Below are 12,933 nucleotides of genomic sequence, written 5' to 3' on the forward strand. Positions count from 1 at the left end.
CGATGAAACAACTTTAACAGCATCTACATCTAAATCTACATGTCCCCAAATCTAATACACTACAAGCCGTCTCAACAGACGTGTGGAAGGAGGTGTAAGAACACCAGCCGTTAGCAAATGAAAAGGAATGGGCAGGGACTTTTTGGATGTTTGAACCCCCTTTTGATACAATATTTGAACACACATCTGACGAAAAATTGTATCTTTACCCTTTTTTACACACTTGAATAATACAGGAATTAAAACACTTGTCTCATTAGTAAACTAATATAAGCTGAATCTGACATGTGATGCATTGTCCCACTGGTTAACTAATGTCAACTGAATCTAATTTGTGATGAATTTGGCATAATAATATTGTTGAAATAGTCATATGGAAAATTTTTACGTGTTTTTATGAATGCTGTCACCTTTTAAGCTCCGTATTGGCCTAAAATACGCCAGGCTTTCCTGCATTCATTCTAGGTGACCCGTTTTTTAAAATGCAGTTCCACAAGAGGGCGGACTTAAGGGGCAAAACATTCTGCAATCGTAAAGAGTGGGAGGTGAGCATTAAAAAAAAAGAAACTGCTGCGACATGCGGACGCATTCGTGAGTACACATGTGCGCAAAGTGCGTTTCAATGTATTGAGACTGAATGCAGTAGCTTAAGGAGCCACTTTCAAAGAGACGCACACGAGTAATTTTCTGAAAACCAGACTCCCTCTTTTTTTAACGCTTAAAAAAAGTCAGACCTTAAAAAAAATTCTTAGCTATCAAAGTGCAGAAGGAATTTGCCCAAAAAAGTAAAAGGTTGCCGAAAAAATATCTCGCACCCGTTGCTCTTATAGCGTATTTCACTCTTGGGCACTTGAAAATTTGAATGATAAAAATATCTACCAATACCTACTCTCCCTTGAACTTGGCGCACATCGTGGGAATGGAATGAATAAATGCTTAAATGGTTCTCTTTTTCTTATAACTCTTTCATTTTATCCTAAACAAGTAATGCACGCAAGAAATTCCATAAAGTTATGGAAGTTATATTGTTATACATGAAAATAGGGAGGCATATAATGTGGTAAAGACATGCAATATTTAAAACTCATTTTGGTTCAAATTATTCGGAACATCAAGTCAGACTAAGTATTTCAATAAACTAAGCGTGCTGGTTGAGCTGATATATTCTGAGATAATTTAACATTCAATCAACCATTTTGATGTAATAAATAGATGGGCAAGAGAAGAGGAGAACTCACTAATTCAACAGTCCTCTGGAGAGTTGAAGTCCAGGCTCAGGGAATGGTCGATTCATATAGGAGAGGTCGAGAAAGAACTCGCGGGAAATATGAGCACCAGGTAAGCTGAATGGCTGAAATATTGTTGTGGCGAAGAAATGGAATTCTTATCAATAGTCGAATATTCCACTCGATGTAAACGAAGTGGATAGTGGTTGCTGTACCACTTTCTCTAATAGGTAAGTCAAGGATGGGACAGAGCTGTATTCATTAATCGAAGCCATGTTTGACCCATTTCAAGCAATTAAATAAAATCGTTAATGTTACCCTGCCGGTGCAACCCTTTCACCCTCGTCAACCACTTAATTTTTAGAAAAAAACCTCTCTTATCCCAAAATCTTCACTTCTTCAATGACGTAAGATTTTCGTGCACTGCAGCTATACATTTCGAAAGCATTTATGATAAAGGAAAGTGAAGAGAGAAAAAAGCGAGAGAGGGAGAATCAGTACGAATCGTTAGTGATGATGAGAGGCAGCTCTGAAGCAACGAATGAATGCGACCAGCTTCACAGCCGAGAGGCTAAGAAAACTTTCTCTCGACTAGTTCCGAAGGCTTCGTTTTATTCCAATCCTCGTACAGGGCGAGGATTAATTAATGAGAAGAAATATCAATGGATACGAAGCCTTTAGTTTGATTCGGCCACGTGACAAAGATACAAACCGTGAAAGAGAAGAATTAACCTCGCTAATAAACTTCAGAAAAAAGGCCAATTTTGGAGTGCAAATTAAGATAAAGTGGACTTACATTCTATTTATAACTCTCTTCTTCTTAGAATTGTAACACATTCGTAACGTATCGAAAATTGAAACTCGGTTCCATTTCCCAACACCAGGAACTGTTGCGCTTTCTAATGTATATTTTTCTTTCTCCTCTAGTTTCCACTCCTCCTCTCAATCCTCACCATTCATTATCCTTGTCTCCATTTATTTTGTCCTGCCTCCCATTCTCACAGAAAGCTCCCTGCACCTCGGCGAGCAGCAAAATGTTATGTCTTCCACTGACCCACAGGGAATGTTTAGCCAGCCGCACGGAAATTAGCGACCGTGAATACACTGGACGTTCATACAATGCGCTATGGAGTTACTTCGTAGTAGAAGAGGGGTGGGAAAATTGACACTCTTTGGGTTTCGGGAGAAAATGAAGCGGATATAAGAGAGTATTCGACAACGGTGCCGTGCCAAAACGCGGAAATACTAATGAAAAAGCTAAATTCAACTACGCCCACTTGAACACATTTTACAGCACATATAATACAAGCACAAGCTGAACTTAAATTAAAGCAACAGAATAAGATGAAATAAATTTATGAAAACGGTTTCAAGCTGTAAGAGCTTACATAAAATAATAATCATTAATAAAAGTGTTTTTTACGTGTGACTCATATTCACCAAGCACATTAAAAGGTGTAAATGTACGATTCAAGATATTCCCTGAGTTTATAAATTTGGTCATTGAGATATCACAAATTGAGTACGTTTGCTAAGAAATAACTGTACAATGGTGAAACAAAGAAATTCCAAGAAACGGCTAGAAGAAATAAGCAATGAAAAGGCATAGACGAATATGATATTTAATAGACCACAAGGAAAGAAATTGATTTAAATAAAAGAAATGGACGGAAACACATGGAAATATAAAAAATAAAGTATGAATTGGTGGTCAAGATTTTCAGTTTGGATCAAGTGTAATAAATACAAAAATAAAGTGCTCAGTACTTATGATCAATATTTTCTTAAAATACCTACTATACGTCCATTTTCTACCACACATCGGCGTTTTAGGGTAATCCCCATCGATCACCTCCATCCAAAAAATAATCAGGCTCAAAAAATCCAGAGGTTGACTTCATTTCTTACCTGAAAATAAATAAAAAAGACACTTAGTTTGATATGCTACATTACTGCTACTTTTCACTTAAAATTGCATTCGATCAAAACTCACGTGAAATAAATTTGAAACTTTATCCGTAACCACTTATTGCGTTACCAACAGCAATCAAGCTGCTAATCTTAAACTATATTCATTTCCCCAGGTAATTGGGGATGTAATTCACGAAAATAGCCGTCATGGTGACTGCAGTGAATACAAGTAATACAAACTAGATATATCCAGCTCTAAAGCGATGTTCAGCCGCCATAAATTGTGAAATAGGATTGAATGAAATAGCAAAGACAAAAATTCCTCCAAAAGAACTACATTAACAATTGGTCATTCAGATCTCAACCTTTGAAAAGCAGGTATAACGGATACCAACCATATATTTCACTGAATGAAAGAAATGAAGAACCCAGCACGACTAACGTGGAGGTGAAAAAAACGGAGGTGGTAACACTGATGCAACCTTGATACGTTGTTACCCAACGCGTATGCCATTCTCATTTCGGCCATATACCTATGCTTTTATGAATTTTGTGACTAAAATGGTACGATTACTTATGAATTATATCACGCATACATCGGCATTATAAGAAGCAGAAAGTATCATTCAGTACTGTAAAAAGGCGGACCATTAGAAAATGGTTCAGGCACGTTAGTTAAAAATTGCAAGAACTGAACTTTAGGAATGTGAGTGAGGAGGAAAGAAATGAGTCATCAGGCAAGATTTATGCTTCATTTTTTTGGTCAAAAATGAGTGCTCAATTATGCGCTGGAATTTGAATTAACTGCATTCTTCATTTCAGTATAAATGGGAAATAAAAAAAGATATTAAACAGGAAATGTAAAAATCTATTGGAAGGTGTTTCATTATTGGATCGGGTCTCATCCTATATCTACTATTACACTGGTTAGTGGCTACACCTTGAGGCTATCACAATAGCTTACGGAATTATGAAAATACGAGGTGGAATGCTGTACTCTTAGGAGTAATTTGAGCTATGTATGGATTTATAAGCATTTTTAGGTACTCTCTTCTTTATGAATAGTCCATGTAAAGCAAAAATTGAGACAGCAGGTATTTCAATGGACAGAGTTAGCATTATTCACCTCGCAATATTTTGCTCAATCACGAAGGTTAGGTATAGTTGAATATCCTTACTGATTGCTAGCCAAATATTATTACCCAAGGGAGACAAGGCATACCTCTGTTTTATTCAGGTGGTGATGTGTGGCGCATCTTCTTATTGCCATTGCGACAATTCTGTACCTTTGGGAGGAGTTTTTCCTTTGAAACAGACTTTCAACCCTTCCAAAAGTTCATCATCATCATATTCACGCCGAGACGGAAAACAGGAATAAAAAATTATATGAAGATCATGTCTATAATGAATTTTAAAATTCGTTCACGACTGTAATCTCCCTCTATTAGGATGGAAGAGCATTTAAAAGTTGTTGAAATCACATAAAATGAAACTTAATTCCTTTTTACGTTATTAGCCATTTATCATCTACCAGGTACCAATAAGAAAAATCCTCATTAGTGACAACCTTTTGAGAAAAGTACTCTCATCCACACAGTCAATGAAATTTCCAGTAATTTACTGGACATATTCTGGAACATCATTCTCAGATTAAATTAAATTTTAAAGAATGAATTGTAGTTCCATCGGATTAAATTTACTTATATACTCATAATTACTTATTTTAAACAATGCCAAAATCCACTTAAGATACGAAAACAAACCATTTTCGATTTTTAACATATTCACACCAAACTTTAACCTATGAAATGCTTCAATTTCTCGCTTCTCCTATAGTGAAGGAACTAAACTGGTAACGGAGAATCTAATCTTCAAACAGAATTTACAATAGCAACATAACACTAAGTAAATTTCCGATTTACTAATGAATGTACCCGGACGATCGCACCGTAAGGCAGATTGAGATCATCCATTCCTTTCCCCTCTCTCTCTCTATGCCGAACGAATGAAAGGCTGAGGGTTCCCCAGTAAGGAATTTCGCTGTTCGATTTTAACGAGGGTTTCCTTGACAACGAAACCAATTTCACGCACCACAATTGACACCGGTTACAAAGAACTGCGACATCCTACACGCTACAGCCAATTAGGAGAAGCCTTTCATTCTGTACACCGAGTCTGAGAATGTTCGCCAGCAAATGATGACGAGACCACTTAAAAAGCTTACGTCAGTCCAACGAAGCTTCTTTTACAAGGGATTTGGTGAGCCAGACAATCTGCTTGTTTCATCGATGCATTTGAGAACGTAACGGTAATTAGCTTGATTTTTGAGTTTGGTACCGACCAGAACCAGGTGGACTTTTTTTTTTGAACGACTCAAATAGAACATGAGTTGATCAGAATGTTTTCGTTTTTATAATCCACTATTACATCAGGTAAAGCACGTCCTTTTTAAATAAGTAGCACTGTAATTTACCAAAATGCGCAGTGCAAACCAACTTCAATCAGGAGAAAATATTCACGGCGGGGACGAATGGAGCTGGTTGGTTGTATTTTCGTCGTTAATCGGTGATGATCATGATGACTGAGTATGTGCTCCCAACCGCAACGGGAGATCTCAGACAGTTTCACCTACTTTCTCTACTTCGAAAAACACGAAACGTGTTGCAAAGCGAAAACGATCAAAAATTTAATTTGGGAGTATGCTGTGAGTAACCGTGAGTTTGAGGTGCGAATATGAAGGAGAGAGCCGGAAGAGGTGCGGTGAATAGTGGAGGAGAAGCAACAGTAGAGGTTTGATTGAGGTTTAGGAGCGTCGAAGTGCGAAGTAAGTCGCCGAAGCAAGCTCCGCGGAGACAGCTTCTAATTTTGGGCCACGACATTGCTCACAGCAGTCATTTGATGCCTACCTCCCAGCATCAGTTTCCTCACTGTTTGCTGTGAGCCTTTCTACTTCTTAGCGTGGACTTGGATCAACTTCAAACTGTATCATGGAGTCATGCGGATGTAGCCCCTTTAGGAATTCCCTTCGCTTCCACTCCGTCCCCTTCTCGAATCCCTCCAATTCCAACCCCATCAATCGCACAATCAAGAGGTAGATTTTACCCCTCATGAGGGTTTAGGAAAAGCGAGAACATGGGATTTTCCTCCTGAGCAGTATAGCGACATTCCTCATCACCTTCCTCCTCTCGATAGCTATATCTGGCAAATCCCCGATTTCTCTTTTTCCATTTTTTTCTCCTTAAGGTAGCTTTGAATCAAAAAGCACAAAAAGTGAGTGAAGTTTCATATGGTCAACGATATTGTTTTTAATTTGAGTGGTATCCCATTTATATTGAATTTTTATGAGGAACTTTTAACTTTACAAATTTTAGCATAAAGGTCCAAAAATAAGATGACGCTAAAATATAATGAACGAAAATTTTTCCGAAACAGAGAATTACTCAATTCAATTATAATTTTCTTACTTCTGCGAAAACTGGTACGTACACTTTAAACATACCCATAGTTTAAAGGAAGTCATTGCCACTCCCGTAAAGGTTTTACGAAAAGTATTCCCAGGAATCTATTATCATTTCCAATTCATTTTTTAGTTTGAAATTTCGCAGTGACAGTAAAACATTTCCAAATACCATAAATACTATAGGTTTGTTTTAGAGATTCATATTTCCTCGCTCTTATCCCCAAAACTTTATTCACCATGAAAACGAATATAGGTTGAAAAATGGCTCGAGTCAGGACACTTACCTTATGGGTGTTAAGAAGAGCCCTGGTCCGCTTATTATACGGGCATTTGAATCTTATGACCGGACTCTTTCTTTGTTACACTATGAATATGAAATAAATTTCTGTCCAGTACTATAATATGGATACCAAGTCTGATGTTTATGCAATTAAAGACTTGAATTTAAGAAGGATTAGATTCAATATTCTCTGAAAGTTACTCAATTTCACTTGCCTCCCGGCATTTTAATATATGGCGAGAAAAAAACGCAGGTCACTTAAATTAATATCACACAACCCGCATATGTAACAGGACACACGATAATAACTCATCTTCAAGTTCATAATTACAAAAAATGTTATTTTGCATGCACCTATCATTTTCGTTGCTATATCAGAGCGCTGGTTTATATTCAGGCTAGGATGACATTTACTAGCGCAAAAATGCGGTAGAAATTAAAATTACAAATGCACTAAAGACGAATGATTGCAACTCTCCCACACAAAACTCTTCGGCCCCACGGGATAATGCAACGAACATCCACTCTAATGGCACCATCTGCCGCGTGATGACAAAGAGCATCTATGAATTAAAACTTCTTAATTAGAAAAGTTTTCCCACATGAAGTAAAAGCTTTCCTCAGTGCAATCATTAAGAGTCCTTCATTTTTATATTTTTTTATGAATTCCAAAATAGTTTTCTCATCTAGAAACTTATCATGGATTTTAGGACTGGTAAATGCGACTTTGTACACCATCTTTAAATTTATGATTAAAAAACATCGGGTGGGAAATGACAACACAAATGTCACCTTTTGGTTAGCACTTCCTTATCTTTTCAAAGGAATTTAAAAAATTCTAACTTATAGCAGCCACGCTGCACAGTGGGCTAGAATCGAAGAAAGCTGGCCAAAACCTCAAAATCGATTTTTTTTGAGCTAGGAAGTTGAAACTTCGCATATATATTCTCAACTAAATTGTGCATAACTTTCCAGATTATTTTTTTCCTGTGTTTTCACGTTAACAATATATGTGAGGTCGAAGTTGAACAAATTTAGCGAAAAACGACCACCCTCGACTTTTTCTGAAAATTCCCAACTTTATCCTCGTGTAGTGATTTCATGAATAGTTATATCGAAATGACTGTTATACCACCTCAATTGGCAAATTTATTTCTTCAATTTGAAGGGTTTTTAAAGATTTTGTTTCATCAATAACCATAGATTTATAACAAAATGGCGGAGCCTCTTTTCAGCCCATTTTTTTTACATAAACGCAGAGAAAAAGTAGACATTATCATCTGCTTACACTAAGTAACTTATACCATGTCGTTCTTTGAAGCTTCTACATTGTGAATCTAAAGTCAAACCTTGCACCAACTTGCAACTCCGAATTTTAAATCGTTTTTTCGAGAGTGCGGACGACTACGGTTCTGGCCGGCGCGGCGGCGGCGGAGAGTACGGCGACGCGGCAAGCGTGTGGGTGCAATATGGTCTCATTCACTTTTATATCTGGATAATAGATGTAATAGTGACAGAAAAGAATCACCAGAAAGAAAAATTAATAAATATTGCTACGAATGACTCTTATTATGCAATCGCTGGGCGCTGCAAGAGGTGCACTGAAAGGCTTCTTTCTTTTGAGTGTATTCCACATACTACTACGGAGAATGGACTTAAGTCGTGTGCTTAAATTATGAAAACGGACTCTTTTATTAAAAAACAAACTCTATTTACAGCCAACAGCCATTGACGATCCATGCCCTTCCTAAACTCCCATAAATATTTAAAGCATGCTGAAAACGGTCGTTTTGTAGTATTTTTGAATTGCGGATCCCTTCGGTTTTTTTGGTATACCATTCTGCTAGCTGTAGAAGGTTTGAAAGGCATATTACTTACATCGGATAATGTATTCTTTCAAAAAAATAGTTTATTTTAATTTGTGCCTTATGCTCAATTTAAAGTATTGATATAAATCTCTTAATCATATATCACAGTTGTTGTTCTTAATTAACTGCGCTGCTGACAAAATCGTTATTTCTCAGAAATATTTTACCGTACAAACAAATCATAAACAAAAATAACACAATTTATACTTTTCCCGACTAATATACTGCAATTCTCACTTTCAGCAATAAAAAGTTATTGTTTTTTGTTCACTATCTGACGAGTCTTATCACTTTCAATATCTGAGATTAATTATTGTTTTCCTTTTTCGAAAACAGATCCATTACATTTTTCGGCAAGCTGTATGTTTCTTTCGGTGTAAATGTCTTCCTGTGTAAATGGTGTAATTTTTGTAATTATCAGTTATGACGCCGGGTGTTGTCTTTGGAATAAATCCTGATTTGTGGCCACTCGTGACATATTTCTAGTCAACCGTTCACTGAACTTTCTCACGTACTTATTGCGCGCCTCTATTGTTTCCCCTGGCAGTTGTCACAATTAAGAATGGACTCTTCGCGAATGAAGACTTTGTGTACGGTCGGTGGCAAACAAATATTTTTAAGCGTAAGTGATGGCTATTTAGAGAGGAAATCTACAATAATTGTGATGACTTTTGAATATTCGTACCTGTTTTATCCTTTGCCAAACGAAGAGAATCTTTCACCAAAACAAGAAGGCTCAAGGGTGCTAACGAGCAAGAATTCATGAGACATAGGCTCTCGTTCCCACGTAAGATTATATTGCGCATGTCCTAACTGCTGTCAAAGCCGTGTTTGCAAATTAAAGTTCACTTTATATGCGACGCGAGACTTGGATCTGTGGAAATGCATGTTGTGATTCGAGTCGCAGTAAGATGCAGAACCATTTTTGGAAACTTCTTATATAGCTTCTGCCACAATAATTTCACTCGGGTAAATGGAATCCTATGCTCGCCTCACTCTCTCATAACTGGGGTTAAGATTATATCCATGGCATTTCAGATTTCCGAAGACCCTTGTACTGAAATTTTGTGAGCTGCATGGACACAATTACTTAGTGAGGGGGCCTCTTAATCTGACATCACATAAGACTTGGGGTTGCATTTTATCTACTTGGCAAGTGTCCTTCTTGCCTCCGAGGTGTGGCCACTGTATCTTCCTTTCCATTCGTTTTCGTCCTTTTCGTTATCTGACTACCCTGAAAACATACGACTTAACGTCCACCTGCACTGGCTAAATTAAAGCAACGTGTTCATTATGCTGCATAAGGGTGCTGCGTGTACCTTATTTATTTCTTTAAATCAAGGATACTTATAAACTAATAAACTTATTGGATAAGAATAATGTAATCTTCAAGCAGCAATACAGTACTTGAATTTTCGGCAAAATCCATTTTCCATCACGTTTAAGGAATCTATTATTCACTCATGAACATTCATTCCACTTCCTCACGTATTTGCAAAATAAATTCAATTCAAGAACTCATTACCCGCGAAAATATCAGCAGAAAACGACTCGCGTGTACTTTGTCGGTAGACCTGTAAATATTTATGGGAGGTGAGGAAGTGCATGGATTGTCAATAGCTGTTGCCTGTAAATAGAGTTTGTTTTTTAATAAAAGACTCCGTTTTCATACTTTAAGCACACGACTTAAGTCCATTCTTCGTAGTAGTATGTGGAATACACTCAAAAGAAAGAAGCCTTTCATTGCATCTCTTGCAGCGCCCAGCGATTGCATAATAAGAGTCATTCGTAGCAATATTTATTAATTTTTCTTTCTGGTGATTCTTTTCTGTCACTATTACATCTATTATCCAGATATAAAAGTGAATGAGACCATATTGCACCCACACGCTTGCCGCGTCGCCGTACTCTCCGCCGCCGCCGCGCCGGCCAGAACCGTAGTCGTCCGCACTCTCGAAAAAACGATTTAAAATTCGGAGTTGCAAGTTGGTGCAAGGTTTGACTTTAGATTCACAATGTAGAAGCTTCAAAGAACGACATGGTATAAGTTACTTAGTGTAAGCAGATGATAATGTCTACTTTTTCTCTGCGTTTATGTAAAAAAAATGGGCTGAAAAGAGGCTCCGCCATTTTGTTATAAATCTATGGTTATTGATGAAACAAAATCTTTAAAAACCCTTCAAATTGAAGAAATAAATTTGCCAATTGAGGTGGTATAACAGTCATTTCGATATAACTATTCATGAAATCACTACACGAGGATAAAGTTGGGAATTTTCAGAAAAAGTCGAGGGTGGTCGTTTTTCGCTAAATTTGTTCAACTTCGACCTCACATATATTGTTAACGTGAAAACACAGGAAAAAAATAATCTGGAAAGTTATGCACAATTTAGTTGAGAATATATATGCGAAGTTTCAACTTCCTAGCTCAAAAAAAATCGATTTTGAGGTTTTGGCCAGCTTTCTTCGATTCTAGCCCACTGTGCGCTGTTTCTAATGCGATTATGATCGTTAAAAAGCTGATGCCCTGTGTTCACATAAATTACAATAATGACGCTCATTTCCCAGTTTATTTTATGACGTGGTAATTTCTAACCAGATAAAAATATGTATAATAACACTCTTCTTGGCATTTTACAATTGAATGACGCAATATCTTCATTAACCCTAATTAAATCAATTTATTCGAATATATACACATCAGGTTATGACAATTTGTACTAAGCATTTAAAAACGAAAAGTACTTTCCGTCAATATTTTGATGATAAAACGAACCATGGTTTCAGCACCTACTGGCACATGGCACCTACTGTCGTTATCAATAGCTGAGCGTCATAGTATCTGCTTGTCAAAAAATTAACGAGTGTATTTAATTTAGACTTTGATTTTTTCATATTGCAGTGTCCCAGATTATTACGTATATTAATTACCTGGCCATTTAATTATTTCAGGTAGGTAATACTTTTGCCTCTAAAAAATAATTTTTTGCTAAACGTTAGACCTTTCGTACACGGTATTCCTTTAAGACCCTATGCTACTTGTCTTCCCTTGGAGATTGTAAAAAAGACATATGAGTAAAACACTAACAATAGCTTTGGAGGTGAGACTGCAGCATGGAGTCATCCTGGCGTCACCCTAAAATATTCTCTTCCTTAGGCGTACAGCGTGGTCGTAAACTACGGAGACAAACGAAGTCATCATTTTGTATGCAGTGGAGGGATTTTTAGGTCTGACAACAAAATTTGAACTGTAATCACTTTAATAAGTCGTACATTTATTCATTTAGCAATCAGAATTTTTCGGTTATTTTTTCACCTTGAAAAAATCCTGAAAGAACTGGATAGCGACAAATTTCTAATACTCTTCATTAGACGAAACAAGCAAAAAGAACATATAGACGATATATTGAAAGTAATTAAAGACTCGAAAATATTTCCCATATTAAGTCTCTGCTAATACTATGCAGGCATACCTTAGATTATATAAAATGGTAAATAGATTAATCATATACAAACAGATTTCTAAAAATACCAGTAGCCTCCAAGTATACGAGTTTTTCTCAAGAAATCAAAATGTTCAATGATAAAAAATAATGAAAAAAATTATTTTCCCCGACGCGACGTGACGTCACTTAGTTGGGCAGTGCTTGCCAGCCGACGCACAGAGGCGAATTTTCCGAAATTCCAGGCCAAAATCTCATTGGAGGAGAGGACCAGTTGTTTGTTTATTGAACTAGGTGTAACCACTTGGACGCAACGGTGGGAATTCATGAATACATAAATACATACACATGAGCTGAAAACAATGCTCTCTTATTTCTTTGAGCAGTGGAATAAAAAGACGATGGGATAGGGGAGTAATATAGGGATGGAAAAGCCACGGAAGGAAAAATACTATGTACTAATTAAAGCAAATCTTTAAAAAGAATCGTAGGAGAGGAGGGAGAAAATTGCTTTTGGTGGTGAAGTGGTGTGCTTTTTTTGTTAATAATTTCACATATTTTTCAAAGGAGCATATTGGATGGGGAAAATAAAACTGGAGGTAGAAAAAAAGGTGCGGTATGGCCATGACGGACGGCGCAAGGTGGCAAGCGAAAAGCGGCAGAGAAAAGTTTGTGTGAGGAATAGTACGTCTAAGTCGCTTATAGAGAAAGATAGAATGGGCACGGGCAAGAAATCTTTTGGCAT

This window comes from Ischnura elegans, chromosome 1, assembly GCF_921293095.1.
Source record: "Ischnura elegans chromosome 1, ioIscEleg1.1, whole genome shotgun sequence".
In the NCBI taxonomy this organism is placed as follows: Eukaryota; Metazoa; Arthropoda; class Insecta; order Odonata; family Coenagrionidae; genus Ischnura; species Ischnura elegans.